We start from the raw sequence: 7,134 nt of genomic DNA, 5'->3' as shown, positions 1-7,134 counted from the left end.
GGGTCTATTTCTGGGTTCTCTATTCAGTTCCATTTATCTGTCTGTTCTTCCATCAACACCATACTGTCTTAATTACTGTAACTATAGTAAGTCTTAAAGTCAGATAATATCAGTATTCCAACTTCTTTTTTAATATTGTGTTGGTTATTCTGGGTTGTTTTTGTGGGTTTTTGGGTGTTTTTTTTTTTTTTTGCCTCTGAATATAAACTTAAAAATCAGTTTTAAGTTTACTTGCTGTGATTTTGATCAAGATTGGATTGAACCTATAGATCAAATTGGGAAGAACTGACATCCTGACAATATCGAGTCTTTTGTCTATGAGCAGGAACTATCTCTCCATTAATTAAATTCTTCTTTGATTTTGTTCTTTAGAGGTTTATAGTTTTCCTCATATAGACCTTATTTATATTTTGTTAGATTTATACTTATGTATTTCTTTTGGGGGTGCTAATGTAATTGGTATTGTGTTTTTAATTTAAAATTCTACTTGTTTACTGCTGGTATATAGGAAAGTGATTGTATATTAATCTACATCCTACAACCTTGCTGTAATCACTTATTAGTTCCAGGGTGTTTTGTTGCTGTTGTTGGGTTTTTGTCAATTCTTTTAAATTTTCTACATAGACAATTATGTCATCTACGAACAAAGACAGTTTTATTTCTGCCTTCCTAATCTGTATACCTTTTACTACCTTTTCTTGTCTTATTGCATTTGCTAGAATTTCCAGTATGGTGTTGAAAAGGAGTGGTAAGAAGGTATATCCTTCCCCTGTAACTGATCTTTGTGGTAAAACTTCTAGTTTCTTATCATTAAGTATGATGTTTGCTGTAGTTTTTTTGTAGATAGCCTTTATCAAGTTGAGAAAGTTTTCTTCTATTCCTAGTTTGTAAGAATTTTTATTATAAATGGATGTTAGATTTTTAAAAAATAGTTTTTGTGCATCTTTTGATACGATTGTGTGATTTTTCTTCTTTAGCCTATACTGGAATAGATTTCATTAATTGATTTCCAAATGTTTAACCAGGCTTGCAACCTGGAATAAATCCTACTGATATTACTTTTTCAGTATTTTTTCCTTCTGTGTTTTATTTTGGATAATTCCTATTGTTGCATCTTCAAATTCATTACTCTTTCTACTGCAATGCCTAAACTGCCATTAATCCCACCAAATATTTTTTTCTTACACATTGTAGTTTTCTTCTTCAGAAGTGCAGTTTGAATCTTTAAAAAAAATCATCTATGTATCCACTTACATATTCAAATTTTCCTCTAGGTTTTTGTATATATGGTACACAGTGATAACTATCTTAATGTTTCTGTCTGCTAATTTTAACATCTGTGACAATTCTGGGTTGTTTTTTATTGATATTTCTTCTCATTATGGGTCACATTTTTCCTGTGCATTTGCATGCCTGGTAATTTTTATTGGATAGCACACATTTTGAATTTCACCTTGTTGGTTGCTGGATATTTTTTTGTTTCTATAAATACTTTTGATGTTTGTTCTGGGATGCAATGTTATTGGGAAACAGCTTTGTCCTTTCAGATCTCTTTTGAGCTCATTTTTTAGCTTTATTGAGGTATAAATGACAGATAAAATCGTTAAGATATGTAAAGTGTGCATCCTGGTGATTCGATATACATATACATCATCGTAAAAGAATTTCTACCATCTAGTTAATTAACATATCCATCACCTTGAAACCTGACAACCATTGGGTCTGGGTTGCCTGTCACTACTTGAGCCTAAGCAGAGACAGGGTTGAATCATATATGAGTGTTTATTCAAATAGTGGCGGCAGTATGGGAGAGAAAATCTGCTCTGCGCCCCTCCCTGTAAGCCAGCTGCTTATATGGGGTACAAGAACAAAGATTACATGGGGAAGTAGGCCAGCTGCAGGCACCCAGGACCCGGGTCAGCTTTGCCTGGGCCGGCCGCAACCACAGGGGGCCATGGGCCAGCAGCTTCGCCCAGGTCATAGCCACAGGTGCCCAGGACCACAGGCCGGGCAGCTTGTTCCTCTTCCAGGCTGCAGGTGCAGGTGCTGGTGCCCGGGACCATGGGGCGGGTGGCTCGTCCCTCTCCTGGGCCGCAGGTGCAGCCACTGGTGCCTGGGACTGCAGGGCAGGCAGCTTGCCCCTCTCCCGGGCCACAGCCTGGCTGGTCCCCATTCCTCTCTTGTGAGCTCATTTGTGCCTGACTGGTCTCCATTCCTCTCTTGTGAGCTCATTTGTGCCTGGCTGGTCCCCATTCCTCTCTCCCCAGTCTTGAGTATCTGAGCCTTTACAGCGTGACAGTGTGAGGGTGTGACAAGCATTTGCATATTAGCTCTTTATTATATAGGATTATATAGGATAGCATTAAGAGAAATAAAAATTTTGATGATTTCCTGTCTTGTTTTAACCATAGTATCTGGACTTGCCTGGGAAATTTATAGTTTTTAATTTAAAAAAAATTTCAATTTCCAAACAATTGACTGAACAATGCAGTTTTGAAACAATCCATTTGAAAATCTTTCTATGCAAAGTACTTTAGAATTCAAACCTTGTCTCTGGCTGAACTATGAATTCCTTCATATTTTCCCCTTGATATTCTGAAATCTCTATGTAAAATATAACCAAAGACATCCCTGTTTGAACTTATTTTTACTTATTGTACCCCTCTTTAATCCTAGTATTCCTGTAATAGGAGCCTTGCTGAGGTGGCTGTACCAAGTAACTAATTCTATTTCTGACCATTCTGGTTAAAGCACTATATTTTTTATATTAGATTAAAGGCCCAGTGCATGAAATTCGTGCACGGGGGGGGGGGGCTGTCCCTCAGGCCAGCCTGCACCCTCTCCAATCTGGGACCCTTCGAGGGATGTCCAACTGCCCGTTTAGGCCCGATTCCGGTAGGATCAAGCCTAAATGGGCAGTTGGATATCCCTCTCACAATCCAGGACTGCTGGCTCCCAACTGCTTGCCTGCCTGCCTTCCTGATTGCCCCTAACTGCTTCTGCCTGACAGCCTGATCACCCCCTAATCACTCCCCTGCCAGCCTGATTGATGCCTAACTTCTCCCCTGCCAGCCTGTTTGCCCCCAACTTCCCTCCTCTGCTGGCCTGGTCACCCCTAACTGCCCTCCTATGCAGGCTTGATTGCCCCAACTGCCCTCCCTTGCAGGCCTGGTCCCTCCCAACTGCCCTCCCCTGCTGGCCATCTTGTGGCAGCCATCTTGTGTTCACATAGGGGCAGCCATCTTTGACCACATGGTGGCAGCCATCTTGTGTGTTGGAGTGATGGTCAATCTGCACATTACTCTTTTATTAGATAGGATTAAAGGCCCAGTGCATGAAAGTTGTGCTCGGGTAGGGTCCCCAGGCCTGGCCAGCAATCAGGGCTGATCAGGTTCCTCGCCTCCTGGCCTCCCCACCTCCTCCTTCCCTCACTTCATCAGTCCCCCACTGCCGCCACTGCTGGAACCCGCCATGTTCCATGCTGCCCCTTGATGGTCAGCATATGTCATAGCAAGCAATTGAACTCCCGGTTGAATTCCTGAGGGGACAATTTGCATATTAGCCTTTTATTACATAGGATTAAACAAGGGAACACAAGATCAATTTCTCAAGTTGTCAGTGCTTAAAAAACATTTGAAGTAGCCATTGACTATATGTGGCCACTCCAGACTGATATGTGCCATAGAATACACACCAAATTGCAAAGACTTACTACCAAAAAACTATAAAATATTTGATTAATAAATTTGCATTGATTATATGTTGAAATAATAATATTTTTATACATTGGGTTAATTAAAACATTAAAATAGAAAAAAATTGAACATGATGAACAGATATTTGTATTTCAAGAGCAATGAAAGAAAATTCTTGAAACTGTAGAATTTTGGAGTTTGACAATGGAGATAAGGAGGGTTTCTTTTGGTTTGTTATACAGTAAAACAGTAAGATACAGGAGAGGAAGAATTTAGCTCTTTGAGCAAAAAACCTTGACCTTGGGATTGAATTCCCAAAAGAAGATAAGAAGGAACCTTTATTGAGTTCCTCTTTTGTATTCTTGCTGCTGGAAAGGGATGAGAAGCACTAAGAAGTTGTGTTCACAGGACACTCCCTTTTCTAGAGGCAAGAGTAGGCAACCTTCTCTGGGGTACCATTAATAAAGAGTACCTAATGTGGCTAGGTAATATTTTGAGGTACTAATTTTTTTCTCTCTGTATATTTTCTCCTACCTTCATTCAAGCTGACTGTTCCATGCTCCTTGCCTCAAGAGGAATAAGGCAGACTGGGAATTAGAAGTGATTTACAATTCTTTCTAGGTTTTGTTTTCCAAAAGTTGGACTCCAAGGTGTCTGGGAAGTGTTAAGAAGGAGAACAAGATTTACTGATAAACACAGAAATCTTGAAGGAACCAAGGTTAGTTTGGAGCTTCACTCTCACACTGGAAAAGTTTCATCCTCTGCAGGGTCAGAATGGAGAGGAGAGAGAACTGTGGGTCCAGATACAGCAGAGATGAGGCTCTGGGGAACACCTTGAGGGGAAGCAGGACCCCAGAGAAGTGGAGTTGTGGTGCATCTAAGCAGAGGGACCATGGGCGGCCTGGTCAAAGCATTCTGTGGTTCAAGTATGGGACACAAGCAGCAGAGACCCACCAGAACATGGCCCCCTGTGGACCTGGACAGTAGATGTCTCAATGGCCACCTGGACACTCTCACTCTAGACAGGTGGACACTTTGTAGAAGAAACACCAGTTTATTTCCTCCACATTTTCTCCTTGGAGACTCCCTTTTCAGTATATAAATATGTAGGGTCACAAGATAAGATGATATTGTCCCTTCTTTAGAAGCTGTGAGTTACATCTCTAGTAACTTGCAATTCACATTTCTTCACAATCTCCTCTCAGCAGGAGATCTGGTAACTCGGGTATAGGCTGAAGAGCTACATCCTGCAAGGATGTTGTCCACTGAAGTAGAACCTAGCTAACTTTACTACCTGGAAAATTTTTCATGAAAATAAAGGGATTTTTTAAAGACTTTTTATAAGATATTTTTATGACTTTACAAATTGGAAAATGAAGGCCATTTTAAAAACTTCTTTATTGGACAAGGCTCTTATTTAGAAAGACAATCAAGCCTCACCCCAGCACAGCTGATCAATCCACCGCTCTCTCCCTAAAATAAAATTCCCCTCAGAGTGTGAAAATGTCAAGTTGGTGCCTTGAACTGAGTTTGGGAACATTCTTACCTACCTTTTCCACCACCCATTGCATTCTATCTTCTGTTTTTCTTTCAACCTTCCTTCCCTGTTCTAAATCCAGTGGAGAAAAAAAGGTGGAAAAAATGCTCATTTTTAATACATATTGCTATTTCTTTTCTATTAGATGGAGGAAAAACATAAATGACACTTACAGGATCAATATCCATTCCTTGGAATGTGTCAGCAAATAGGGGAGATTGAAAAGCCGAGGGGCAGACAATAGAAGGGTTTTCATTCCTTGTTTATAGAATTTGTTAGAATGATATCCTGGTCAATTATCAGTTGCCTTTTTTGTTGCTGTTGTTAATCCTCACCCAAGGATATTTTTTTCCATTGATTTTTAGACAGACTGGAAGGGAGGGGGAGGAAGAGAAAGAGAAACATCGATGTGAGAGAGATACATCAATTGATTTCCTCCCATATGCATCCTTGTCAGGGCCGGAGATTGAGCCTATAGCCAAGGTACGTGCCCTTGTGGGCTGATGCTCTGTGAGCAAAACTAACTAGGGCTCAGCTGTCTTTAACAAATATTATGTCTCTGGTGCTGCCAAGAATCTAGATCTGGTCATTGGTCTTTTCTATTACTGCATCTGAATAGCAACTTCAGGGACCAAAGTCTGAGTCCTCATTCTTCTCAGGTGATGCATATCCAGCCTGAGGCAGGCATTTGGTGAATGTTTGCTGAGGGCTGCCACCAAGCGTGGTCAGAGAGGGTGCTGGGAACTACTCGTATCCCAATCACTAGGCAGTAATAGCCACTGCCGCATAGAAACCCAAATTATATGATAGTGATAAGATACCAACCATTACTAATCAGACACAGAACCATGATACTCTAGGGTAGGAGTCCTTAGAGATAGTCTAGTATAGCCCCATTTTACAAATAAGGAAAGGGAGACCCAATGAGATCAACCAACAGGTCCACAGTCCTGTCACTGGTTATGGGCCACAATCTTCCCCTGATTCTTAGTCCTATGTTCTTAAAATCCAATTAGCAACTTGAGTCATGACAATGGCTTAACCAGATGTCACAAATATAGCAAAATCAAGCCTAGTGGTGAAAAATCAGAAGTAGTAGGCCTGACATAGGAAGTGCCTGCACTGACTAAGGCATTCAGCTTTACCTCCTATATTAGTTTCCTATAACAAATTACTATGAATTTAGTGGCTTAAAACAGCACACATTATCTTACACTTCTGAAGTTCGGAAGTCTGAAATGGGTCTCACAGGGCTAACATCCAGGTTTTGGCAGGGTTTGTTCCTTCTGGAGGCTCTAGGGGAGAATTTTCTTTCAGATTCCAGAGGTCACTTGCATTCCTTGGCTCATGGCCCCCTTTCTCCATCTTCAAAGCCAGCAATGGCCAATCGAGTCTTTCTCATAATGCCATCCCTCTGGTTCTGACTCTTCTACCTTTCTCTTCTATTTCCTAAGGATCCTCATTACATTTGGCCTGCCCAAGTAATTCTTGCTATTAAAAAAATTTAATCACATTTGCAAAATTCTCTTTGCCTTATAATGTATTATATTACAGATTCTGAGGATTAGGATTAGATCATCTTTGGGTGGCCATTAATCTCCCTGCTATATCTTTCATAAAAATAGCCAACCTAAATGTCTTTGCAGCTGGAGAGAGTCCATGGGTTACCAATTTATGATCCCCAATTTATTGTTATGCTAGGCATCATGGAGGCACATAAGAAATATGGTAGTCTTCAACTTTGAGGATGGTCAGGCTGGAGAATGACATGGGGCAACATGTGCCAAAAAGTGTATAGGAAAGCGCCATCTGGCACAGGGGCTGTGGTGCTGCCAATGGCTCTCCATGTCATTCTAGATGCCTACAAGTCTTAGGTCACAATTTTAAATGGGGAAAAAGCCA

The sequence above is a fragment of the Eptesicus fuscus genome, chromosome 14 (genome assembly GCF_027574615.1).
Source record: "Eptesicus fuscus isolate TK198812 chromosome 14, DD_ASM_mEF_20220401, whole genome shotgun sequence".
Lineage (NCBI taxonomy): Eukaryota > Metazoa > Chordata > Mammalia > Chiroptera > Vespertilionidae > Eptesicus > Eptesicus fuscus.
Note: the sequence above shows the minus strand (reverse complement) of the source record.